The sequence below is a fragment of the Kogia breviceps genome, chromosome 6 (genome assembly GCF_026419965.1).
Source record: "Kogia breviceps isolate mKogBre1 chromosome 6, mKogBre1 haplotype 1, whole genome shotgun sequence".
Taxonomy (NCBI): domain Eukaryota; kingdom Metazoa; phylum Chordata; class Mammalia; order Artiodactyla; family Physeteridae; genus Kogia; species Kogia breviceps.
The window spans coordinates 11,004,538-11,032,427 of NC_081315.1; the positions used below are offsets into that span (position 1 = coordinate 11,004,538).

The following is a 27,890-nucleotide window of genomic DNA, read 5'->3' on the forward strand; positions in this document are numbered from 1 at the left end:
TGTTCTATATATCTACCTACCTATTTCTTTCTCTGTCATTTTAGCTATCCATCCATCCATCCATCCATCCATCCGTCCATCCATCTATCCATCCATCCGTCCGTCCATCCATCCATCCATCCATCCATCCGTCCATCCATCCTTCTTCAATGGAGTGAATGCTTGTGTTCCCACCCCCAAAATTCTTAGATTGAAAGTCTAATTATAATCTGATGGTGTTTGAAGGTTGTGCCTTTAGGAGGTACTTAGGTCATGAGAATAGAGTCCATAAGAAGAGGCCAGAGAACTAGCTGGCTGTCTTCCTGCCACATGAAGTTAAAACGAGAAGCCAGCATTCTGCAACCCCGAAAACGGTTCTCACTAGAACTCAGTCATCCTGGCACCTTCTGGAGTTCCAGGCTCCAGAGCTGCGAGAAATAAAATTCTATTGTTATCAGCCGCCCAGTCTATGGTACTTTGTTATAGCAGCTTAAGCTGATAATCCCTACCTTCTATCTATCTAATGGAAATCGCCTAAATTATAACTTTAGTTATGAAATATTTAAAGTCAGTAGCACAACAATTCGAAAGAATTTCTCCTCACCTTCTTTTGGTATTTGTGTTTTTAAGTAAAAAATGAAGAACTGTTAACATTTACTTCCATAGAAATACTGTTAATATGAGGAAGATAATGAGTCCATCAAAATCAAAAATTTTAAATGTTCACTTTAGTGGGCAAAATCTAATAGTTAACTTGTCTTGGAGATAATATGCCAGGTAGCGATCTGTTCAGTAAATTGTTGTGGTGGAGATAAGGTCTGAGCAACATTTTGAAACAACTGTATAATATATTCTGGGAAATATGAATATAGCATAATGTCTGAAGAAGAGCAAGAGTTAGATGATGAGAGATCTTACATATCAGTTGGACTTTATCCTTTAGTGGATGGAGAATTGTAAAATACATAAATAAATAGACAGTGCTGTGAGAAGAATTATAGTTAGAAAAGGTATTTGGGGACAATTTCAAGGATGAGTAACTGGGACCAGGTAAGGAGAGGTCAGAGTAAGATGAAAAATATAGTGTGTCATTCATTCAAAAGGAAATAAGAACCGAGGAGAGATGGGAGGCACTTACATTTACTAGCAGTTGTTGAGTGACTTCCATAACTTTCCATTTTATATTTTTGGAAGTTGTAATATAAATTATTGTCATAATGAAATAAATGATTAAAATTTAATTTTAGGAAAGGTTGTGAACCTCACTGAATCAGTTATATCTTGGTCAGTGTAGCAGATTCAATCATATTATAGCTTATTTATGATATATAAATCAATATGATGTCAGTAAAAGAGCTGAAATAATTGTCTCGATATGTCTTGTTCTGTCCTTTTTTTTTTTTCAGTTTTGTAAGCCTTCCATTCAGTTATCATTTAGTTATCAACCTTGTTACTCTGAGTTATGAGCAGAAATATTGAGAAATATTTTCTCCCCAGACATATTGCCTAACGACGTGTAAGGACTATGTCCAGTGAGAGAAAATTTAAATGTTAAAGTAAAATACGAAGTTTATCAATATTGGTCTATCCTCATTCCCTCCTTTTTTAACAAAATGATTTTTAAAAATTATTAAAAATTACTGTAAATTCAAATGAAGCTCATAATTTTTTTGTTCTTTAAAGTAAAATTCATTCAAAATACTATGGGCTTACTTATGATAAAGTTTTTAATAGAAGGATAAGAATTTAAATTCTGGAACAGCTTAGCAGAGTTAATAGTAAATAAGTAAATTTGTATAACACTTTTATCTTAAAAACAGTGCATTAAGTTGTATCTTATCCTACTTAGATAATGTGAGAATCCTTCAAGGCACTCTAATCTCCCACCAGTAGACAAAAAATAGCAGAGTTCATGAGAAACCCTGAGCGTTACTGGAAGCAAATGATAGTTTTATTTTCCTTTGGAAACAACCCTCAATGAAACGCTTGTGGCTGTTTCTTCATGGCTCAGATCTGGGAATAAAGGAAGAGATAAAATGAAATAAATACAGAATCACTGAACTATTATCAAAAGGTGGGGCTCTGCTTGGTCACTTAGGGCAAGGGCTCGGCTTACTGTGTTTGCGTCACTAGTCTGGCAGATTAGCATACATGAACTTTTAAATAAACACATATTGTATTTCAAGAAACTTATGGCATAGATGTATTTTAACTGTTACCAAAATATCCAATATGTTTATTTATCTTTTTATTATTATTGTTTTAAACATCTTTATTGGAGTGTAATTGCTTTACAATGGTGTGTCAATATGCTTTTTAAAAATGTTGTACACTAAAACTATATTTTGATTATATTTTCCTTGAAATTCTTGAATTGATTTTTTTTTTTCTGATACCCTACAATTTATGTGTTGGTCTCATGTAAACACCCCCTACAACAAATGTGAACATGGGATTATAGTTGATATAAACATTTGTAAATATATGTGTTCAATTCAAATATATATTCCAAACTAAGTTACATAAAAAACTCACTTGAAGTATATACTTTTGGCTGTGATGATAGAAAAGAGGAAGCTGCATAGACTAATCTGTGTCCCTCTGCATCCTGACCATATTTACTGCTATTTTTCTTTCTATACTTAGAATCAAACTTGATCTCGCTACAGATGGTCTTAGCGACAACATATTATACAAATTAAAAGTACAAGCTCTGGAGTTAAACTCTTGTGTTCAAATTCCAGATTCCCACTTACTCATTATTTGTCCTTGGTCAAGTTTCTTAACTTCTTTGAGACCTTGGGTTCCTCCTGTGAGTTGGTTAAAATAAGACTTCTTATCTCATAAGTTCTTTTGAGAAACAGATGAAATAAAAGTTTCTAGAACAGTGCCTCAATAAGATGCTAATTCTGTGTGCTAATAATAATAAGCCTTAGAGCACTCCTAATATTACGGGTTTTATATTTTAAAAAATCCTGTAGAGCTAAGATGCCACAAATTTCTTTTTAGGGAAGAGAAATAAATACGTAGCACCAGCAAAGATTGAAAACAGACAAATGAAGTTTAATAAAATAAAAATACCTGTGTTATGGGCATAGATTTTTTTCCCTCTATAATGTTTAGCACTTTATATAAAACAACTAAATTTGATTCTTCAGATTATGAAATAATAATCAACTATGGCTTTATAGCAGGTTTTGAAGGATGCTATAATGAATGATTTTTTTAAAGGGAGATTACATGTTCAGTAATTGACACTACCTTAAGGAGATTTTAAAGCTAGAGATAGATAACGTATGTAACATATTTAAATTGAAGAGAGTAACAGATAAGTTTTCCTGTTTGCCTTTGTTTGAAATAAAAACACATTTATAGGATTCATTATTATATAAACTTTTAAAGAGTTCTTAATGAAAGGACCAGACAGACTGAATTAACTGATTTAATATTTTATAACATATCGGTTGTAGAAAAAGTGTATCAATTTTTTTTTAACCTCTAGAAGTGCCTTCCCCCCTCACATCTCCTCTTCACACCCTAATATGTGAAAGAGGTCATTTAAATATCCCGCTTTATGGTTTATAGTGTGGATTACTGTGATTAACTCTGCATCTCCAAGCAACATATCGCTATTATGCAAAACCATTGTGAACAGATGACACATTAAGAAGCACAGCTCTGCCGTGCATCCAATCTTTGATTTTGAGAAATAGAGTACTTGAGATGGAATATGAAAATGGAAAATCGACCCAAGGTCAGAGTGAGGAAAGCAAAATGACATTCTCTGTTGGTTTCAAAATGAGAAATCCATTTCTACTACACAGTACAGTTAAAATAAAAGTTAAAGAAAATCAGTAGAAGAAAATTTAGATATTTCACCTCCTCCTTGCTTCTTTAGCTGGAAAATAATTCAGTGATTTTTGCTACTGTAGAGAAAAGGGAGAATTATTTACACTTTTATTTCCTAAGATTTTTTCCTCTTGTACCTACCCTAATGAGAGAAAATGTATGTAGGTGATAGACCATTACTCTAGAATTTATCCATGGTTTTTGTTCTGTTTATTGCTGTTTGGGTGACTTTGAGAAAGTATGCTTTTCTATACTCCTCTTTATTTTAAATAAGTATAATAATTAAAATTATAAACTCCATTTTTCTGCAGGGATAAAAAGATTATTAACTGATTAGTAGATTTATTTAGGAAAATAAACTTTATAGTCAGACTTTTCTCTGTATCTTTCTCTTTTGTGGGCACCTCAGGTGCAGAGGGATCATCTAACGATGTTCTTCAGTTTATGGCACACTGTCCTCATACCTCACCCCTTTCCTTAGATATGTTTTCCTACTCCCGGCTTCTCCTTTTATGTACTTGTCTGATGAGTTTGATATATGTACTTTGATGGCCATGTTTCATAAAAAATTACATCCCATTGTGTATGCTTAATTTACATAGCTATAACTCAAGTTTCTTTTTTCACTCAGTCCTGTTTTTTAAAATACTACGGATTCTAATTCAGTGCCTCTAAATACTGCAGAGAATTCCATTGCACGTATCCACTGCAGTTTACTTACTTATTATGCTAATATTGCTTCCAACTACCTTAGATTATCTCCAATTCCCTATTACTGCAAACAAAGCTAAGACAAAGCATCCTGCTTTGTATACAGGTCTGCCTCAGTTTATGATGGGGTTACATACTGATAAATCCATAAGAAGGTGAAAATATTCATCATAAGTCAAAAACGCGTTTAATATACCTAACTTACTAAACATCGTAGCTTAGCCTAGCCTACCTTAAATGTGCTCAGAACCACTTACATTAGCCTACCGTTAGGCATAATCATCTAACACAAAGCCTCTTTTATAATAGAGTGTGGGACATCTCATATAATTTACTGAATACCATATTGAAAGTGAAAAGCGGCGTGGCTGTCTGGGTGCAGGACGGTGGTGAGTAGCTCCGCTGTTTACTCCTGTGCTTGTGTGGTTGGCTGGGGGCTGTGCTTGCTGTCGCTGCCCAGCATCAGGAGAATATCATCCTGCGTAGTAACGTTAGCCTGGGAAAAGATCAAACTTCAAAGTATGTTTTCTGCTGAACGCGTATCACTTTCACACCATCAAAAGTTGAAAAATCTGGCCTTCCCTGGTGGCGCAGTGGTTGAGAGTCCGCCTGCCGATGCAGGGGACGCGGGTTCGTGCCCCGGTCCGGGAGGATCCCACGTGCCGCGGAGCGGCTGGGCCCGTGAGCCATGGCCACTGAGCCTGCGCGTCCGGAGCCTGTGCTCCGCAACGGGAGAGGCCACAGCGGTGAGAGGCCCGCGTATCGGAAAAAAAAAAAAAAAAGTTGAAAAATCTAAAATTGGGGACTCTCTATACCTTTCTGTTTTTGCGTAGGAATTTTTCTAAGGCTTATTAAAACCATGACTGGAATGGCTGTGTCAAAGGAAATGCTTAGTCTAATTTATTTTAATCTTATCTAATTTATATACTTAACTTAATTGAATGTTTTCCATTTTCATCAAAGGAGTACATAGCTGTATCCCCAAGTTTTGAGAATTAGTACTTTTTGTTGTTGTTTGGTTCTGAACGTTATGTAGTTATTAGGGTTTGTTTTTCTTTTTAAGTCTCCAGATACATGAAGCATTTTTATTTAAAATTAGCAAACTATTTTTGTAGAGAAGTTTTAGATTCACAGCAAAACTGAGTGGAAAGTATAGAGACTTCTGCTCCCACAAATGTGCATTATCGACATTGCACATGAGAGTGGTACATTTATTACAATCATGAACCTACACTGATAACATCATTATCACTCAAAGTCCATAAGTTTACATTAGGGTTCGCTCTTGGTGTACATTCTATGGAGTTTGAAAAATGTATAATGATATGTATTCATCGTTTCAGTAACATACAGTACAGTTTCACTGCCTTAAAAATCCACTGTGCTCTTGCAGTTCAATCCTCCCTCCTCCCTACCTGCTGGCAACCGCCGATCGTTTTATTGTACACGTGGTTTTGCTTTTCCTAAATGTCAAATACTTGGAATCATACAGCGTGTAGCCCTTTTGGACTGGCTTAGTAATATGCATTTAAGTTTTCACCATGTTTTTTCAGGGCTTGGTAGCTCATTTCCTTTTAGTAATGAATAATATTCCATTGTCTGGATGGACCACAGTTTATATATCTGTTCACTCACTGAAGGACATCTTGGTTTCTTCCAAGTTTTGACAACGATGAATAAAGCTTCTGTAAACATCCATGTGGAGGTTTTTGTATGGAGATAAAGTTTCAGTTCATTTAGGTAAATACCAAGGAATGTGAATTGCCGGAGGGAATGGTAAAGCGTACATTTAGTTTTGCAAGAAATTGCCAAAACATTTTCTAAATTGGCTGTACCATTTTGCATTCCCACCAGCAATGAATGAGAGTTTCCTGTAGCTCTACATCCTCACCAGCATTTGGTGTATCAGTGTTCCATATTTTGGCCGTTCTAATAGATTTGGCTGTTCTAATAGATTCATTGTTTTGTAATTTGCATTTCCCCAATGACATATGTTGTTGAACTTATATTATTATATGCCTACTTGCCATCTGTATATCTACTTGGGTAAGATGTCTCCTCAAGTCTTTTGACCGTTTTTAGTTAGGTTTTGCATTTTCTTATTGTTGAGTTTTAAGAGTTTTTTATAAATTTTGGATAGCCTTCTTTATCAGATGTGTCTTTTGCAAATATTTTCTCTCCATCTGTGGCTTCTCTTCCCATCCTTTTGAGGTGGAGTTTTTTAATCTATTTTTTTCCTAATTTCATTTATTTTGACCAAAGACCATAGTAAATGATATATGATTCTTTTAAAATTAATTGCTCCTTTTTTTAGCTTTGTCTGTGGTCAAGTTTCGTGAATGTTTCCTGAATGCCGCCAGATATTTATTGCTTTGAATAGAGCATGTAAAGTTCAACATAATGTACTCTTCAATAGCACAGGCTCTGGGATTCAGAATAATTGTTTGGAAACCCTGTTTTGCCACTTCTTTCTGAGCAATCTTGAGCAAATTAAACATTCTGTGCTTAGATTTCCCAAATAAAAAATTGAGAACAGTAAGACACATGCTATAGATTTGGACTGAAGAGTAAATAATTTATGTTAGGTATGTACACAATACCTGGTAGTGTGTTAAATACTCTCAGGATTATTATTTATTAGTTTGGAATATTTATGAAATTCACTGCATTTCTGTATATTATTTTCTGCTTGAGCTATAAGAATATATTAAGTGCTTTTAATATTTCATAGTTTAGTTGCTTTATTTATATGAATATAGTCTGAAGCTATATTATTAGGTATGTCGCATGCTGACAATACTATATTGATCCATTTTTCTTTTAACAGTATATAAATACCACTTTGTTATGACACTTTGTTAGTTTTTTTTCTTGTTTGTTTGCTTTTTCATTGAATACCAAATTGTTTGATATTGAAATTGACATCTTAGATTTCTTTTGGTCCATGGTCTTGTTCCTTTATTTTTAGATTTCAGCCTTTTTCTGATTTAACTGTTTCTCATATTCATGACATATTGTTCATTCTTACTTTTTTACTTGTTTGAGGATCTCTGATTATATTTGGTTTAACCATGTGCATTCATTGTACTCCCTCATATATTAAGATTTCTTTCTTCCATTCTATTTTCTATTTATTTTCATTTCATGACTTCCTTTGGATTTTTTACACTTACTTCAGCTAATTTGAAGAACTAACTGCTTAATCCATTTATATTCTTTTAAAGATTACCTCTACTAAGACTGATATTTATTTTTATCCTTTTATTTATTTCTTATTATTATGTGTAACTTCCCCTGAATAAAAATTATATTACTAGGTACTCTCCCTTCCCTCTTTTCCTTTTTTGTATCCATACTTCTGCCTTTGCCATTGTGTTGATTTTTGTCTAGAATTGTATAGTTTTAAGATCTTTTCTGTTTTAGACAAAAGCAAACTTTACTGTAAACTAAATTATGTATTAATATCTAATTTATCTATATCCCTATATTTTAAAATTTCACCTTATAAAAGAAATAATACTTTTGCTAGTTATAAAATTCTAGGCTTAAATTGCCTTCCTTATGTAATTATCATTTATCTTGCAGCCAGTATTACTGTTAAGGAATCTGCTATCAATGTATAACTTGTTCTTTTATAGGTAATCTACTTTTTCTTTCTCAGAGGTGTTACAGTTATCTTTTATCTTCTATTATAGCATGTATATGATATATACATGTGTGTGCATATGTGTGTCACTTTATCTGCCCTTCTTATATTTTATGGACTTTATTTATTTTAAATATTTGTTTATTTTTTGGCTGCATTGGGTCTTAGTTGCAGCACGCGGCATCTTCTGTTGAGGCATGTGGGCTCTTTGTTACAGTGTATGGGCTTCTCTCTAGTTGTGGCACACAGGCCCATTAGTTGCAGCGCACGAGCTTAGTTGACCCATGGCATGTGGGATCTTAGTTCCCTGACTAGGGATCGAACCGTTGTCCCCTGTATTGCAAGATGGATTCTTAACCACTGGACCACCAGGGAAGTTCCATTTTATGGACTTTTAAAATTGGGTCTTAAATCCTGGAAAATTATCCACCAATCTTTCCTCATTTTTCCCTCCTGTTTATTTATTTATTTATTTAAATTTATTCCTCCCTAGGCTTCTTTTATACAAATATTGACATTTTACTATTTAGCAAATAGAAAACTATCTGGTCTTGTTCTTCACAGAATATCAAGTGCTATGAAAAGTGCCTGATTTGTAGTAGTTTAATATATATTTGAGAAGTTAATGAGTTGGCTGAGTATAGTCTTAAATTGTATTTGAATTACAGATAGTCATTGACAGCCATGCTTTTAAAATCATAATGAGCCATAATTATGGTATGGATTTTCCATTTATGTATTAATGCATAACTTGCAATATTTTGAATTAATATGCCATTGAATTCCAAAACAAATTTTGCCTTTAAACCGTTGTTTGTGAGAAATCTGCATAAGTTTTGCATATTCTGAATGATGTATTTGCTACAGACAAATTTGAGAAAATATTAGAAATAAAATAAATGATTCATTACATTCATATGCATATATATACTTAAAATGTGAGAAATATTAGTGAAGAAAATACTATTAATTTTAATGCGCTTGAAGCATAGTAAAGCACTGGCCTCTGGTTATGTGTTCCCATCTGACACTTGGAAAATTACTTATTCTGAATTAACAAAATTTAAAAGGAGAAGTATCTAAACTTTCACTTAGGAGGCTAAAATACAAAGGCTCTAGGCTACAGAACATTTTATTAAAACATTAGAATTTAATAAAGACACAAATAATGAGAAAGTTTTCTTTAAATAACTTATTATAATGGTCTTAGATCAAGAAAGGTTAGAAAGAGATTAATTCAATTTATGAACAACTTTAAAGTAGCACAGCTGGTCAAACTTTGAATAAATAAACATTTCACAAAAGTAGATATAAGAATGGCTAATAAACACATACAAAGACTCTGAACGTCATTAGTCACTAGGAAAACACAAATTAAAACCACAAAGAGATTCCCCTGAAATGGCTGTGTTCAAACAACAGATAATATCAAGTGTTGCTGAAAATGTGGAGAAACTGGAACCAGTATACATTGCTGGTTGAAGGTAAAATAACAGATTTGCGAAACATTTTAATAGTTTCTTAAAATTTTAAATATAACCTATCATACAACTCATCTGTTTAACTACTATCTACTCTACAGAAATGAAAACATGTGTCTGCACAAATACTTGTACATGATCGTTCATGGCAACTTTACTCATGATGGCAAAAAAAGAAGCAAACCATATGTCATTCAACTGATGAATAGATAAATAAAATCTGGTGTATTCACACATTGCAATACTATTCAGAATAAACTACTGATACATGCTAAAACAGGAGTATGCCTCAAAGACATTATGTTAAGTGAAAGAGCCAGGTGCAGAAGACTATTTATTATATGACTATATATTAATAAACTATCCTTAAAAGGAAAATTTATAGAGATGGTAAGCAAATCAGTTGCATGGGACTAGGAGTATTTCTGGCGATTGACTGCACATAGGCGTAAGGATAGTTTCTGGAGAGATGGAAAATTGTAAAACTCAGTTGAGATGGGGCAGTAAATATCTAAATTTATTAAAATCATTGAATTGTACAAAGAGTGACTTTTATGACATTTAACTTATATCTCAGTAAAACTATTAAAAATAGTTACTGCTATAAGGGCAAACGAGAATTGCTGCATGTTGGGAGTTTGTCATAATCTTTATAAAAGAATTAAGTGAAAGTACATAAAAGATTTTTCTAAACATTTAATAATAACAATATCAAAACAATAATAATAAACATTGATTGAGTGCTTTCCATATGCCAGATTCTTAACTCATTTAATCTCACCAGTCCTAAGAAGTACCTACCCATTATTAATATCCCCCATTTAGATAATGAAACCAAAATCAAAAAGGTTAATCTACTCAGTAATCACACAGCCATTAGTTAAATGAGGATATTAATCCAGGCAGTCAGGCTTCAGAGAGCCTACTCTTAACCAAATTTCCCTATCACTTCTATCCATCCTGTGCATACAGCTACAGTGAGAGAAAGTGCAGTCCAGTAAGAGAAAGGTGAGGTGGAACAGTGTAATTTTTTTGTATAGAAATTGGTTTCAGTGTTGTAATAAAAATGATTAACATATTAGAATAAGTATATTACATGCAAAATTGGCGTATGTGACTAATATTTAAAGTGCTAGCTAAAATGATATGAAGAATACAGGTAAAATTTGTAGTCATTAAGACATACTAAAACAAAATAAACTGAATACCTGTAATGAAAACTTTATGTACCTTTAAAAAAATGTATCCCTAGAAATTATTTTATTCTCAGAACAAACATGAAAATCAATCACCAAGTGTTAAGGTAATTCTTATGTTATTTTATATTTGGTGAAGTTCTAGACTTTAACAGAAATAAAACTAAGTGATTTTCTTTCTGAGATAAATTGTAAGTCTGCAAATCAAGATGTTTGGACTTGACAAAGATCTTGGTGGTACTTTTTTTTCCATGACTAAGAAAATATTTAGTCTAGTCTTTGAAACAAGTACACGATAATCATTTAGACTAAGTTTAAACAAATGGTAGAAAAGGAAATGAAACTATTCTTGATATTTAATTTCAAATCTAGCATCACCTAAATGCCTTTTTGAAATGACTGAAATGATAGAATGCAGTGAATGATCTATAATCTCTTTCATGTTTCAATGAATTGTGACAATAAAAAATGCCTTCAGGATTTACTTTGGAAGTTTCATCAGGATTAACATAATAAAAGAATACAGGGAAAGGATTAGAAGAATCATTTTAGGAAGGGTATTAAATTCGGTATTTATAGGATTGAAAATGAAAAACAATAAACAGATACTGCAACAGGAGCCTAAAATATTCCCTGTTTAAAAGACAGATAATATATTGTCAAGTTAAGAGTGATAAAAATGATAAGAATATATTGTTAGAAATATACACATCATTGCCTTTAAATATGTTTACTCTTAAGGTATGATTAAGAATTATATACCTGTATGGGAAAATATAAAATTAGACTAGAACTTGAGAACTGTCATCCAAATGACTCAACAGTCACATTAAAGGTTGTTACAAAGAAATACTCCATTCGTTTTTCTCCAACCCCTTAGGACTAAATATTTGATTATATTGACTGTTTTTCAAAAGTTTCCTAAATCTTTGTCAGTGGCAGGATATAATGAGCGTTTAAGGAGAAGTACTATTAAATTGAATGAGTGTATTGGATTTATCTTAGACAGTATTCTTATATTACTGTCCACTCTGAATATAAAAGTCCTTTTTATGTACTTATTAAGCTGAATTAAATTAAATTACATTGAGGTTGCAGATTATAAATGCACAGGATCACAACTAAAGGGCGAGATGTCATGGAAAGACTATAAACATGTTTTTAATATAAAAGTATGACAAATGCCATTCTGCTGCCGAGATTACCATAAAACATTGAGGCTAGAATGATACATCATTTATTTTTGGAAAAAAGGGGTATATTTTTCAGAGTTAAGAAATAAAAGCATAATAGGAGCTATAGGTCTTATCCCAGATATGAAGTGTTATGTGTTACCCATTAATAATGTTTGACTGTGTCTTAATTGTAGTGCTGGCTTTTTACTCACAAAGAACAAAAAGCATTTGTAGGGCTCCCCTGGTGGGGCAGTGGTTAAGAATCCACCTGTCAATGCAGGGTACACGGTTCAAGCCCTGGTTTGGGAAAGATCCCACATGCCGCGGAGCGACTAAGCCCGTGCGCCACAACTACTGAGCCTGTGCTCTGGAGCCCGTGAGCCACAACTACTGAGCCCATGTACCACAACTACTGAAGCCCATGCACCTAGAGCCCATGCTCCACAATGAGAAGCCACTGCAGTGAGAAGCCCACACACCACAATGAAGAGTAGCCCCCTCTCTCCACAACTAGAGGAAGCCCATGCGCAGCAATGAAGACCTAATGCAGCCCAAAATAAATAAATAAAATAAATAAATTTATTTAAAAAGCATTTGTAGATGAACAATTTTATAGAGGTTTCCTTATACCATCACTTAACCCCGTATGGTTTTGTTAAATAATACCAGGCAATAATTTTGTCTTATTCACACCATTAAATCATCTTTAAGGAAAAATTGCAAAGCTGTTATAATTTATTTTACTCACCAATTTTTATTTCAGTATCAATGTTTATTATATTTTGTGGCTATTACCTATTATAATAATTATTTAGCAAATAAACCATTATGTATGTAAATTGAAATGTGTAATTTTGAATATATTTTAAAACTGTTTAACAGTAGAATTATCATGGTGACAAGGAGCCGGGTGACCAGAGTAATTAATCAAATGAGTAAATTATTAACATGTTCATCTGATTTTCAACATTTATTTTCCTTGTTCACCTGATATCTTCCCAATTCCCTTCAATTATTTTATTAAGTAAAAAGATTTACATGGTTATTATATTTATTGATTTTTAATGGAAATCAAATCAAATCCTTTTTCATAACATCTTTTATATCTTTATTGAGATCTAACTCACATACCATAAACTTCACCCTTTAAAAATGTACAATTTAATGGTTTTCAGTATATTCACAGAGGTGAGCAACCAACATCACTGCCTAATTCAGAATACTTTCAATACCCCATTTCTAGTCCCGTTAGCAGGCGCTTCCCATTCTCTAATCTTCCAAGGTTATTTTGGCTATTCTGAATCCCTTGCCTTTCAGTGTCATTTTTAGTATCAATCTGACAATTTATGTAAACAGAAAAAAAGCAACTTGGATATTTATAGGGATTATACTGAATCTATAGATTGTTCTCTTAAATTTAGTTTTAGATTGTTTATTGCTAGTGTACAGAAATACAATTTATTTGTTGTATATTGATCTTGTGTCTTGTATCCTGCGACATATCTAAACTGGTTTATTAGTTCTAATAATTCTTCAGCCAATTTCTTAGGATTTTCTGCATACAAGATTATGTCACCTGTCAATAGATATATTGACAGTTGTATTTTTCTTTACAATCTGGATGACTTATTTCTCTTTCTGACCCAATTTCCCTCTCTAGAAATTCCAGTACAGTGTTGAATAGAAGTAGCAAGAACATTCTTTAATCATTATGCTGTTTAGCTGTGGGTTTTTCATAGTTGCCCTTTATCTATGAAAGTTGAGGACATTTCCTTCTATTCCTACTGCTTTGAATACTTTTATCATGAAAAGGTGTTGGAATTAAATACTTTTTATGTATCTATTCAGATGATCATGTGCGTTTTCTGTTCTCTCCTTTACTCTATTAATATGCTTTATTACATTAATTGAATTTTATATACTACAGCATTTTGCATTCCTGGATAAGTCATACTTGGTCATGATGTATAACTGTTTTTATATATTGTTAGATTTGATTTGTTAGTACTTTGACAGATTTTAACATCTGTGTTCATAAAGGCTGTTAGTCTGTAGTTTTCTTCAAAGTTTCTGTCTAGTTTTGTTATCGGTGTAATATTGGCCTTACAGAATCATTGTAGCAGTATTTCTCCTCCATTTCATGGAAGAATTTGTGAAAAATTAGAATACTTCATAGAATTCACCAGTGAAACCATCTTGGTCTGGGCTTGTAAGAGGGTTGTTTTAAAAAAGTAATTCAGGGTTTTGTTTTGTTTTGTTTTGTTTTTTACTTGTTTAGTCTATTCAGATTTTCAGTTTCTTCCGTCACTTTGGTAGTTTGTGTCTTTCAAGGAATTTGTCCATTCACCTCGGTTATATAAATTATAAATTTTAGCATACAGTTTGTTCATAGTATTCCCCTTTAATTACTTTTTCTGTAAGATTTGTGGTGATGCACTTTCTAAAATAATTTTATAATTTGAGAATTCTTTCTTTGCGTGGTCACTCTAGCTAAAGTTTGGACAATTTCGTTGATCTTTTTGAAGAAACAACTTTCAGATTTATTGATTTTTTTTACTTTTGCTTTTCTGTTTTCTATTCTATTTACCTCCACTCTTGTTTTTTATTTCCTTCCTTTTGCTGACCTTAAGTTTAATTGTACCTTCTTTTTCTAGCTTCTTTTAAGCTTGTTCTGTGATCTTTTTTCTTTTATAATATAGACATTTACAGCTACAGGTTTCCTTGTAAGCACTGTTTTGGCTCTATCTCATACATTTTTATTATGTTGTGTTTTCATTTACGTTAATCTCATGCTGTTTTCTAATTTCCCATGTGATATCTTCCTTGACTCACTGGTTATTTAGGAATGTGTTATTTAATTTCCACATATTTATAAATTTCCTCGTTATTGATTTTTTAATTTAATTCTATTCTCTTGAAGAACAAATTTTGAATGATTTCAATAATTATAAATTTATTGAGGTGCATTTTGTGGCCTAACACAAGGTCTATTAGAGAATACCTTGTGCACTTGAGAAGAATGTTTTACTGCTGTTGTTGGGTGGAGTGTTTTATAGTTTTCTGTTATGTCTAGTTCACATATAGTGTTGTTCAAGTCTTCCATTTCCTTGTTCACTTTCTGCTTAGTTGTTCTATTCATTATTTAAAATGAAGTCACCATTGCTGTTAAATTGTTATTTTCCCCTACAATTCTGTCAGTTTTTGCATGCTGGCACTCTGTTGTGAGGTGCATATATATTTATAATTGTTATGTTTTCTTGATGGATCTACACTTTTGTTGTTTAAAAATGTTCTCCCTTGTCTCATAACAATTTTTATTTTAAAGTCTACTTGATCTAATATTTATACAGCCACTGCAGCTCTCGTTTGGTTGCTGTCTGCATGGTGTATCAGCCAGGGTTCTCCAGAGAAACAGAGCCATCAGATCCAATAGCCAAAATGTATTATACATTATATATATTTATTTATTACAAGGAATTGGATTACACAATTATGGAGGCTGATAGATCCCAAGATCTGCAGAGTGAGTTGGTTGGTAAGCTGAAGATCCAGCGGAGTTGATGGTTTAGTTCCAGTCTGAACCAAGCACTTAAGAACTAGGAGAGCTCATAGTATAGTTCCAATCCAAAGGCTGGCTGTTTGATTCACAGGAAGAGCCAGAATTTCAGTTTGGATCTAAAGGCAGAAAAAAACCTCGTGTCCCAGTTCATAGGTCATCAAGCAGGAAGGATTCTTTTACCTGCGGGATGGTCAGCCTGTTTGCTCTATTTAGGCCTTTGACTAATTGCATGAAGCCCATTCACATTAAGAAAGGCGATCTGTTTTAGTCAGTGTTCTGATTTAAATTTCATTGTCATTCAAAATACTCTCACAGAAACACTGAGTATAATTTTACATCAAATATCTGGGTACCACGTGGCCCAGTCAGGTTGACACATAGGATTAACCATCACATAAGCTACATAGATACATCTTTTTGTTTGCAAACTATTTGTGTTTTTGAATGTAAAGTGAGTCTCTTATAGACAGTATATAGTTGGATCCCGGTTTGTTTGTTTCTTTAAAACCATTTTGCCAATCTCCACCTCTGGATTGGAGTGTTTAGCTAATTTACATTTAATATACTAATGATAAGGTAGGATTTATATCTGTCATTTTGATATGCTTATCTGTATGTCTTACACCTTTTTTGTTCTTCTATTAATCAATTACTGCCTTCTTTATGATATTTTCTAGTGTACCATTTTATTTTCCTTGATTTTTTTTTTTTACTATATTCTTAGTGGTTGCCCTAGTGATTACAATTAACATCTTCACTTAAAACAATCTTGTTTGGGTTAATACCAACTTAATTTATTTCAAGACTATACAAAACATATACCTCTGTCTCCCACTTCTAAGTGCTTTTATTGTCATGAAGATTACATCTTTTTATATCACAATTCATCAACATAGTTTTATAATTGCTTTTTGCAATTCTTTTATATTTGAATATTATATTTGATACTGATTAAAACAAAAATACATTTTTACTGTGTTTGTCATTTGCCTATGTACTTATCTTTACTGGTATTTTTTTATTTCTTCACATGGGTGAATTACTGTCTGGCATCTTTTCATTTCTTCATGAAGGACTCCCGTTAGTATTTCTTGTAAAGCAGGTTTACTAGCCAAAAATCCCTTCAGTTTTCTTCCTTTTCCTTAATCTCAGATTTCTTAATTAGTACTTCTTTTTTTCACCGCCCTTTTCTCCATAAGAATCCTATATAACTATTTCATGAAATTCTGACAACTGTAAAATATCAGTTGGAAAATACTGCTCTAGGTCAGTTTTAAATGTGAAATGTTCCACAGGTTAGAATAACAAAAGTCATCTACTTAAAGTTAGTGATCATACTGAATACAAGTAAATCTAGCACTGGAAAATTTTTTATATTTTATAAAATGTCTTTACACTATTTCATCTTTATGAACATCCCTGAGAGGAAATAGGACTTGTGTATCAGTGGTAGATAAGTAAGTATTAAAAGTTATATAACTTTTCCTGTCATCCAATTGGTAATTTATTAACCTGAGTTTTACTTCATGATCAGATGACTCTTAAATTGTGACTCTTAAAGATGTTTCCACTACATTGAAAGCTATCATTTTAGAAATTCTAAAATTCTAAGTATGTCTGAGAGATATCTTCATTTTGTGACATTGTTAATGACAGTCATTCTGAGATCTCTCTCCTTTTTTTTTTTTTTTTTTTTTTTTGGAGGAGTACTTTCAATTACTATGTTCATCTTGATGTTGTACATTTTTAAAATTAATCTTAAGTAAAAATAATTAGGAAATTTCAGTTATTTAGAAAAAAAAGGACAGCAGATTTACTTACTTTGGAAGGATAAATACACAATTCTGCTTAAATGAGATATAATTACAAGATGGTATAGCTAACTCCAAGCATTTAGTGAACACCGTCAAATTCTTGGAGATTTTTTCCCCAGTTTTCAGTGAGTAAAAATGTGGTTGTTATCTCATTTGATATTAATTGATGCTAATAACCGAGTGATTGTGCCAATGGAGGAAGATAACAAGAGAATGAGAAAAAGGAATCATGCAATAGTTGCTCTTGGAGCCTGTGAATGAACAGATCCCAGGAGCAAACAAGTAGTTTGCCACAGTTATCCAAGAGGGATCACATCCCAGGAAACAATTATCCCACTTGAGTTCTATCACTTGCTAAAGGGTATGAAAAAATAACAATGTAATTCAGGCTCTTAAACCAAGTGTGTGGTTATGTTGTCTTCCTACCAGGAATGAGAAAGAACTGTGTTCTCATCATATACAAATAGTCAAAGGGTCTCCAGAGCTCTTATCCTACTAATCAGGGAGTGTGAAAAGTTTTTTGATAGAACGCCTGAATTATTTTTATTGGAAAATAATTGTAACTCTAAATATAAAATCTAGCCTTTTAACCTAGTGCTTTCTTTTTTTTTTTTTCTTGAGAGTTTCTTTTTTCTTTTGAGAATAAAATTTTATGTTATTTTTATTGAAGTATAGTTGATTTACAATGTGGTGTTAATTACTGCTATACAGCAAAGTCCTCCCGTTATACACATTTTTACAGTCCATTTTCATATTATTTTCCATTATGGTTTATTATAGGATATTGAATATAATTCTCTGTGCTGTATAGTAAGACCTTGTTGTTTATCCATTCTATATGTAAAAGCCTACATCTGCTAACCCCACTTCCCAATCTGTCCCTTCCCCAACGCCCTCCCCCTTGACAACCACCAATTTGTTCTCTATGTCCATGATTCTATTTCTGTTTCATAGATAGCTTCATTTGTGTGATATTTTAGATTCCAAATATAAGTGATATCATATGGTATTTGTCTTTCTCTTTCTGACTTACTTCACTTAGTATGATAATCTCTAGTTGCATCCATGTTGCTGCAAATGGCATCATTTCATTCTTTTTATGGCTGAGTAGTATTCCATTGTATATATGTACCACATCTTTATCCCTTCATCTGTTGATGGACATTTAGGTTGCTTCCATGTCTTGGTTATTGTGAATAGTGCTGCTATGAATATAAGGGTGCATGTGTCTTTTCGAATTACAGTTTTGTCTGGATATATGTCCAGGAGTGGGATTTCTGGATCATATGGTAATTCTATTTTTAGTTTTCTGAGAAACCTCCATACTGTGGGTGCACCAACTTACATTCCTACCAAAACAGTGCAGGAGTGTTCCCTTTTCTCCACACCCTCTCCAGCATTTATTATTTGTAGATTTTTTTTTTTTTTTTTTTTTGCGGTATGCGGGCCTCTCACTGTTGTGGCCTCTCCCGTTGCGGAGCACAGGCTCTGGACGTGCAGGCCCAGCGGCCATGGCTCACGGGCTCAGTCTCTCCGCGGCATGTGGGATCCTCCCGGACCAGGGCACGAACCCGCGTCTCCAGCATCGGCAGGCGGACTCTCAACCACTGCGCCACCAGGGAAGCCCAATTTGTAGATTTTTAAATCATGGCCATTCTGACTGGTGTGAGTTGTGGTACCTTACTGTAGTTTTGATTTGCATTTCTCTAATAATTAGTGATGTTGAGCATCTTTTCATGTGCCTATTGGTGTCTGTATTTCTTCTTTGGAGAAATGTCTGTTTGGGTCTTCTGCCCATTTTTTGATTGGGTTTTTTGTTTTGTTGTTGTTGAGTCATGTGAGCTGTTTGTATATTTTGGAAGTTAAGCCCTTGTTGGTCGCATTGTCTGTAAATATTTTCTCCCATTCTTTGCTTTGTCTTTTCATTTTGTTTTGGTTTCCTTTGCTGTGTAATGTAGAGATTTCTTGTTTGTATATAAGCAATCTCAACCTGTCGACTTTGATACTGATCACCCTTCTCTTGAGATCATATACTGTCTTGAATGGGAGACATCCTATTCTCTGTCCAACTACAGAAAAACCAGCCCTCCCCCCAAAGTCATTAGGTCAGCACTATGAGTAGCCAACCCCCATCTTAATCTCTTCAAAAGATGTAATGCACATTACACAGTTAAATATTAAGAGCACAATACAAGGAAACAATGGATTAATCTTGGAAGGACCAGTAGTAATGTGTTAGCTGATCTTTGTAAGATGAGTAGAATGCAGACAGATGGATGAAGAGAAATGGCATTTTAGGATGTTGGACTTCTTGGAATGAAGTCTTCTAGGTCTTGAAGTGCATAGCATTTAAGAACAATAAATCAACTGTTGTACATATACCAAGGAGAACTTACTCTGAGATCAAGTTGAAATTACAGATTGGTGTTGGAATCTGAAGTGTCTTGAATGCTAAGCTAAAAACAATATTTTAAAATCAATAATAGAAGCCTCTAAAAGTGTTTGAACATCATTAATATGATGAGATCTGTATTTGGGCAAAACAATCCTGATACCAGTGCAGAATATAGTATTTGAAGGAGAGAGAGCAAAAGAGGCCATTGTGACAGCCAAATAAGAGATAAAATGAAAGTATCTTGAGCAATGATATGGAGTAGAAAGAGAAAGGAGAAAATAATGAGAATATTTGCAAATAGAATCAAGAAGATGTGGTTTGGGATTATGGAGAAAAATAGGTATAAGAGTGACACAGGTTTCTATATTTAATAAATGGGTTATACTTTCTCCTGAGATGGAACATTAAAGAACTGGAATATGTTTGGGCGGATACAATTAAAAATCATTTTGCTGGGGCCTTCCCTGGTGGCGCAGTGGTAGAGAGTCCACCTGCCGATGCAGGGGACACGGGTTCGTGCCCCGGTCCGGGAAGATCCCACATGCCGCGGAGCGGCTGGGCCCGTGAGCCATGGCCGCTGAGCCTGCGCGTCCGGAGCCTGTGCTCCGCAACGGGAGAGGCCACAGCAGTGAGAGGCCCGCGTACCGCTAAAAAAAAAAATAAAATAAAATAAAATAAAATAAAATAAAATAAAATAAAATAAAATAAAATAAAATAAAAATCATTTTGGTATGTTTAGTATGAGTTACAAAAGGGATTGGCATACCTAAGTATATATGGGCAAATGGAAATTCATGTCTGAAGATAATATAGGAGAAAAGTCATCTAGAGTTATTGATCTGGAGATGTCCATGAGATTCTTGTTTCCACAGTACAGAATCAGCTTATTGTACAAGAGCAGTTGTTTGTTGATGTGTAAATTGTCAACCAGTCATAACTTAGAAAGCGATGGAGTACAGTTTGTCAAGTGCAGTTTGATATTTCTTTTAAAAATATATCATCTCTATGGTAATGTTTTTTTTCTAGGCTGATGAAGTTGAACAATCAGCTTCATTTTGTTAAGTACCATTGGAAAGAAAATACTCTTCTTTTTAACATGTTATGAGTTGCAATTATATTGGGTTAGCCTAAGCTGTCTTCAGTTAACACTGTGGTTGAAAGCATACATCGACATTGCTATTTTTACCTAATATACCTCTCTTTGAAAAAGAGATTTGCTAATTATTTACCTTTGCAAATAGTGCACTTTTTATTTGTGTTAAAAGCTTATTAGCTGTATAAAGATAACCTTATATTAGTATAGATATGCTTATAGTAGTTGCTAATCTTCTACTTGAACACTTCCCAAATTCAGCATTTTGGATCCACTCATAGCAGTGTAAATCTGGATATTATATGTGTGAAATAGCGTATGGAAGACTGGATATATATCCCCACATTCATCTTGGAATATAGTCACTTCTTTGTTCGAAATTACACTCCTTCTTTCGAGGAAATTCCTTATTCATTGTATTAAAAAAGAGCCCCTGAATACAGAATGTTCTCCACTGTCAATTCTATTCAGTAATCTTTGATTTGTTAAAACTTATTGCCAGGGAAGCCCTTCAAAAACTTGCAAAGGATTAAAAAGTTTATCTTTAGAAACGTCTTCATCCGATTTTGGTGTGCAGTCCTCTTCTAACTCCCAGCGGTTGTCCAGTGTCCTTCGTAGTGACACCTATTTAATAGATCTTATTCTTAGTTCCACTTCCCCATAAAATATACATTTGTTCTTTATTTCCTACTTCCTCAGGACCATATGCTAGGTTAAGGTTGTTCTCTCAATGACAGAGATGACATATATATTTTACATCTGTATACCCATCAGAATAATTAGCACATATCGGGCACAATATATTTTATGTCAAATGAATAGGTGAAATAATGAATGTTAGATGTAAAACATCAATTCTATCTTCCTGAACATCCCCTTCTGTGTAAGATCTGCTCTTTCTTCAATGATGTCTACTCTGCTCAGGATTGGGAAAGTGACTGTAAGAAACAATACAGTGTAAATAAGCACATTATTCATAGAGTTACCCAGAGTGGAGAAAATATCTGGGTATAAAACACTGCACACATCTGCAGGACTTCTGAAACCCACAGAGGAAAACCACATCAGAACTGAAACCTTTGATTAATAGACCTAACAAGGAAGGCAGTTCAAAGTGAGGAAAAAATTCTAAAATGAAAATATTGCTACTAATTAAAATATGACCAATTTTGTTTCTCAAAGCTTCACTAATATCACTGATTTTGATCAAATTACTGTCTTGACTTACTCGCTTGGCAGTGAGTTCAGTTTAACTACATTGGCATACATATAGGTTAAACTAGTGAGTGAAGGAAAATTCTGAATGCACCATTTAAATAGCAGTGAAATTACTGTAGAGTATAATTTTTTTTAAGGTAGAGAATCTAGAAAGGGTATTTGTTGATGTCATTTTTTAGAAAACAAAATAAAAAACATTGTGATGTGCTCTCCTACCTTCTCTAGTCTTAGGAGTAACATTGGTTCCAGCAAGACCCATGCAGGAAAGGAAGGAATTCCAAATTAAATGTTGATTCATATAATCAGTTGTAGTGTTTCTTAATTGTATTTTGATGGCTTGAATTCAATAGAAACATTTTAATTGTTTTGCTTTCATATGTTTAATTTATTTCTTTATTACTTATCAACTTTTACTACCTTCACTTTATTTGTTGTAACAGCTTGGGAATCATGTAGAAACTGTCAGAAAATATATTCACTCTTCAAGGTAGAAAAATCAAGTTGCTTTATTTTATTTTAATTTCCTTACATCTAGCTGAGACTATAGTTCCTGTAAGCTACTTAGTAGTTCATTAGGTTGAGCAGTTGTCAGAGAGATCTAAGCTATTCTCTTGCCCCTAGTTGGGAAGTACTTCTTTGCCTTCTTTTGACCAGCTAAGGAAAGTTAATAGCTTTTTTTGTCCTCATACGTTCTTTCCTTAATCGTATCTCTGATAAATGTTCTGATCAGTACTATTGATAGAATAGGTTGTAGATATTTACTAGAATTCATATCAGAGGGCTGACCCAGGGAATTTATTTACTTTATGAATTTATATTACATTTCCTCCCTGAGGCAATTTCATATCCCAGGAGTGTTTCTTCTCATTGTGAACTATTTCCATATCTGCTGAATACTGCAGATTAATCAGAAACGAAAAGCATCTGAAGAAGCAAGCGCCTTAAAAAAAAAAACTGTGGAAATACCATATTTGAATATTAACGCCTTAAAAAAAACTGTGGAAATACCATACCTGAATACTATTTTTAAATCAAATGAATCACTGAATCAATTTATCTCATCTTTTTAATATTTAGTAATGAAGAGGGAAAAAGATTAATAAACGTGCCTTGAGTGTCACAAAAGGGGCATGTTCTTTTATTAAAAGCGTATATTCAATAATAGACAAACACTAATGAAATCAGCCCAGGGCTACCGACAGTTAATACTTTTAAATTTATGATATTTAGGTTATATTTCTATAATGTATAAATTTTATGATTAATTTTTAAATGTTATTGGGAAGTGAAGTAACTTTTAGTTTTAACCTAATAATTTAGGCATAATTTAAGATTTTACAGATAATTTATTAAACGTCAATCCCAATCTCTTATATTGTTAGAAGCAACAGACCAGTAAAAATGAATGAACAAAGCAATTGTCGATCTTGCGAGGGCTCCTCTGCTGATAGTTGTATTCTTGGCTTATGTCATGAATGCTCAATTTTTCCATACTTTTCACAATTCTGATATAATAACACTTTTGGGGGCTTTATATAAACAAATTTGTAGATTGTACATTTATTCATACTTTGAAATGATGTTTCCTGATTTTCCACTAATAACATGAAAACTTACCATTTTACTAAGATATAGTGCCACAAACCTTACTTTAATCAATGTAATTAAAAATGCATAACTCAAAGTCATAGCTATTTCCATGCTGACTAAATCCTCACTTATTCTTCAATGAAAATTAATTAGCTTAGGATCATTCAGTGTTTTTTACCTATCTCTCATATTTAATTTGTGTTTAGCATTTTTCGTATTAGACAAGTTACAATACTAAATAATAGGCCATGCTAAAAAAATTAAGAATATGTTAAAAAGCGTGTGTTACTAACTTTCTTGACATGCTAATTGCTAAATGTTGAGCCATTACGATTTTTTTTTCTCATTTCTAAATTAGTGGCTTGTGCAACTATGTACCTATATGCAGGAAGAAACAATGAAATTCAGTCTTCTGTAAAGAACTTTTATTTTTGTTCAGAATCCTTTATTCATTCAATATAAAACTTACAAATATTTATTGAAGATGTACTGGGTATGTTTTGAGGCCATGCAAATGTTAACAAGATGACTATAATAATTCTTTCTTAATGTATACAAGGAATAATTAGGCTAAGATATTGACAAAGTTAATTTCATTATGGTAAGAGGTATAGAAAATTAAAAGAAATTTTGCTGGAATCTAAAAAATTGAGAATATATTTAGTTGTCGACGTTGTTTAAAGCATAATAATTGGAGGATTTTTCTCTCTATTCAAAAGATCTATCTGATAGTAAGCACCATATAAAATATGTTAGTTTTCTTAATGCTTAAACATCCCAATCATGTTATAAAAATATAGTAGTTGGAGGTTTTGTTAGCCACCTGGAAGTGTCCTGTCTTGTAGTTTCCAAAGTAGTAAGTTCTTCATTTTATTTAGTTTTGGAATTCAAGGGGTTAAGGAAAAGAGAATAATGTAAGAAAATGCCAACATATGATAGCAAAACATAGTCAATGAAAGGGAAAAGTATTTAAACTTACTTACAGATGTAAAAAGTGTGACAGTAAATGGTTGCTCCATATCAAAATCATCTAATAAACAAGTGTTTTCATAGAGTTTATAATATAGCACAGAAAGTTAAAACCACCAATGGGATGAAATGTGTTATAAGGCAGAACAAAATTCATTGCAAATGAATGACACAGATAAGAGGTAGGAGTTTAGAAGATTTGGCTGTGATGGTTAATCAAGGCTCCAAAGAGGAGTAATATTTCAGATTTTTCCCCATTTCCACTTAAAGTGACTAAAACACTAGAATATATACTTAGTTTTCAAATTTCTTTAAACTATTAAATATTCTTTTTATCACCATCTATGTTTTCCTTGTAGCTTACCATCCTCCTTCCATCACTTCTCTCACCCTAACGTTCAGCCCATGATTTGAAAGATTTTGCTATAGTAAACATGTAAGAAATTATTTCTAAAATTTCTTAAATCAGTGACACATAGCAGTCAGTCAGAACTTCTCACTATGAGATAACTAATCTTCTTTAACAGCCTTGAGAAAGTCAAAAGTCAAGAAACTTAAAATTTTCAATTGTTATAAAATTTAATGGAAAGCTCAGGGAATTAGCTGAATATATCACTGAGCTTCAAGTTGGAAAGGGATTTTGGACTTTTACCTGCAATGATAAATTATGAAATGAAAGCTTCAACTATTTTGACTGTCCTTAAAGTAGGACTTCAGGAGTGTTTCTAACTAGAAGCAGAGGGATTAAAAATGATCCCATTTAAAGGAATAATTCTGTGATTCTCTAATGGTTCGAAATTATTTATAAATATAGTCTGATTAGTTACTACATAATGAACAAATCTCATTGATTGATTATCTCATCTGCACTATATCATTAAGTAATTACTACATATACTTAGGCTAACTGGCATAGTTTCTGGATTGGGAATGAACAAGTAAAATTGAAAAAAGTCAAAGAAATTTGCAAAGCAAAAATCTGAATAATCAGTGACCATATTTATGGTTAGCATATTTTCCATTAAAAGTTAATAGTTCTAAGAGGATTAATTGTATCTCCATTGTGGAAGTATTTCACAGAGACATCACTGACAAACATCTAGGCTTTGGTGACTATTAAAAAGAAATATGGGTCACCTTATCTTTGATAAAGGAGGCAAGAATATACAGTGGAGAAAAGACAGCCTCTTCAATAAGTGGTGCTGGGAAAACTGGACAGGTACATGTAAAAGAATGAAACTAGAACATTTCCTAACACCATACACAAAAATAAACTCAAAATGGATTAAAGACCTAAATATAAGGTCAAACACTATCAAACTCTTAGAGGAAAACATTGGCAGAACACTGTATGACATAAATCATAGCAAGATCCTTTTTGACCCACCTCCTAGAGAAATGGAAATAAAAACCAAAATAAACAAATGGGACCTAATGAAACTTTAAAGCTTTTGCACAGCAAAGGATACCATAAACAAGACCAAAAGACAACCCTCAGAATGGGAGAAAATAGTTGCAAATGAAGCAACTGACAAAGGATTCATCTCCAAAATTTACAAGCAGCTCATGCAGCTCAATATCAAAAAAACAAACAACCCAATCCAAAAATGGGCAGAAGACCTAAATAGACATTTCTCCAAAGAAGATATACAGATTGCCAACAAACACATGAAAGGATGCTCAACATCATTAATCATTAGAGAAATGCAAATCAAAACTACAATGAGATATCTCACACCGGTCAGAATATCCATCATCAAAAAATCTACAAACAATAAATGCTGGAGAGAGTGTGGAGAAAAGGGAACCCTCTTGCACTTTTGGTGGGAATGTAAATGGATACAGCCACTATGCAGAACAGTATGGAGGTTCCTTAAAAAAACTAAAAATAGAAGTCACTATTTTTATAAGAGCAAAGATGGGTTTAGAAGTTAAGGGATTTGCCCAGATTCACAGAAATTATGTTAGAGCTGGTGCTAGAACCTACTTCAGGGCTTCAGCATATTTCATACAAACTGATGTGTGTTACAAATGCATTAAACATTTGTTAAATGCAGATCTCTATAAAAGCATCTGAAAATTATTAACTATTGGTTAAAGGGCTTATACTTAAAAGTAAAAAAATACTTTCATTTTATAATTCAATATGGCTTTGACCCAGTTTGTTTCTATACCTGATAGTTAAGGTCTGAACTACATTTCAAATCATCTTTATATGTGAACTCTGTTATTAACACAACAGTAATGTTATCTCTATATTATTAAAAATATAATATTGTGAAAAACTGAAAAAAAAAAAAAGAAATATGCATTAAAATTCACTTTTTGAACCACCACATTGAAATTCAGATCTGGTCATTACTAATTCCTTCATTTTCAAGTTAATCATTTGCAGCATTGATTTCCATCATTCATTTAAAAAAATTATCATCTACCTATTATATATTATATATATATTATATATATATATATATATATTAGGTACTGGGAACACAAATACTAAAGCCTTTAAATATATTCAGGTAAATGCAGGGACAGTAAGTTTTTATTTATATAATTTAATCAATGTATATCAGAAACCTGAATAATTCCCCCCAATTATCTTTTTTAATGGCAATTACATTAGACCATTTAGTACAGAATTACTTTATCTTTTCACCTAATTTTAGTGACAGATATTTAAAATATGAATACTTAATATGGATGAGTTAAGCAAATTCCTTCCAAGTTGACAGTAACTAGCATCTCAATCTCTGCAATATAAAATAAGTCATATGTTTTCATATGATTATAGAATCTCAGATACTCTAGAAGTAGTTTTGGAGTGTATTTCATCCAACCTTGAGAGGTATGTTGGAGTTTCTTCTATAACCTCTCCCATTGGGATGGGAATGGCATGGGAGGTTGATTTAGGTAGTTAAAATATGGTTGAAGGAAGGGCAGGAAAAGTGAAGGAGAATAGGTTTAGAAGACAAATAGCTCGTCCTCTTAATTTTGCTGAAGGCTGGCTGTGATTATCGCTATAAACCAAGGTAAGTCAAATAATCAAATCTAAAAATTGCTGTAACTTTAGAATAAATTGCTGGGCACGTGAATTGAAAGGCCCTTTTGTTTGATTTAATTCAGTTCAGTTCTGAATGTATATCAAGGAAGATGAAGAAACCATCACATGCTTCTTTGTAAGCCCATTGTTCCTACATTTCCCCATTAGTAAT

At 32.9% G+C, this 27,890-nt stretch overlaps 1 protein-coding gene across 8 annotated transcripts in view; it reads left to right on the forward strand.

Moving 5' to 3' along the window:
- The window catches only part of CCSER1 (coiled-coil serine rich protein 1), a 1,267,249-nt gene that overhangs the window by 1,162,834 nt on the left and 76,525 nt on the right, over positions 1 to 27,890 (forward strand). Inside the window, exon 12 of one of the 8 annotated variants that reach the window (XR_010840963.1) lies at positions 4,849 to 4,928. The exons of the other annotated variants lie outside the window; for them this stretch is intronic. The gene's annotated coding sequence lies outside the window, so the exon portion shown is untranslated. The remainder of the gene's footprint in view (positions 1 to 4,848; positions 4,929 to 27,890) is intronic. 8 annotated transcript variants of the gene reach the window in all.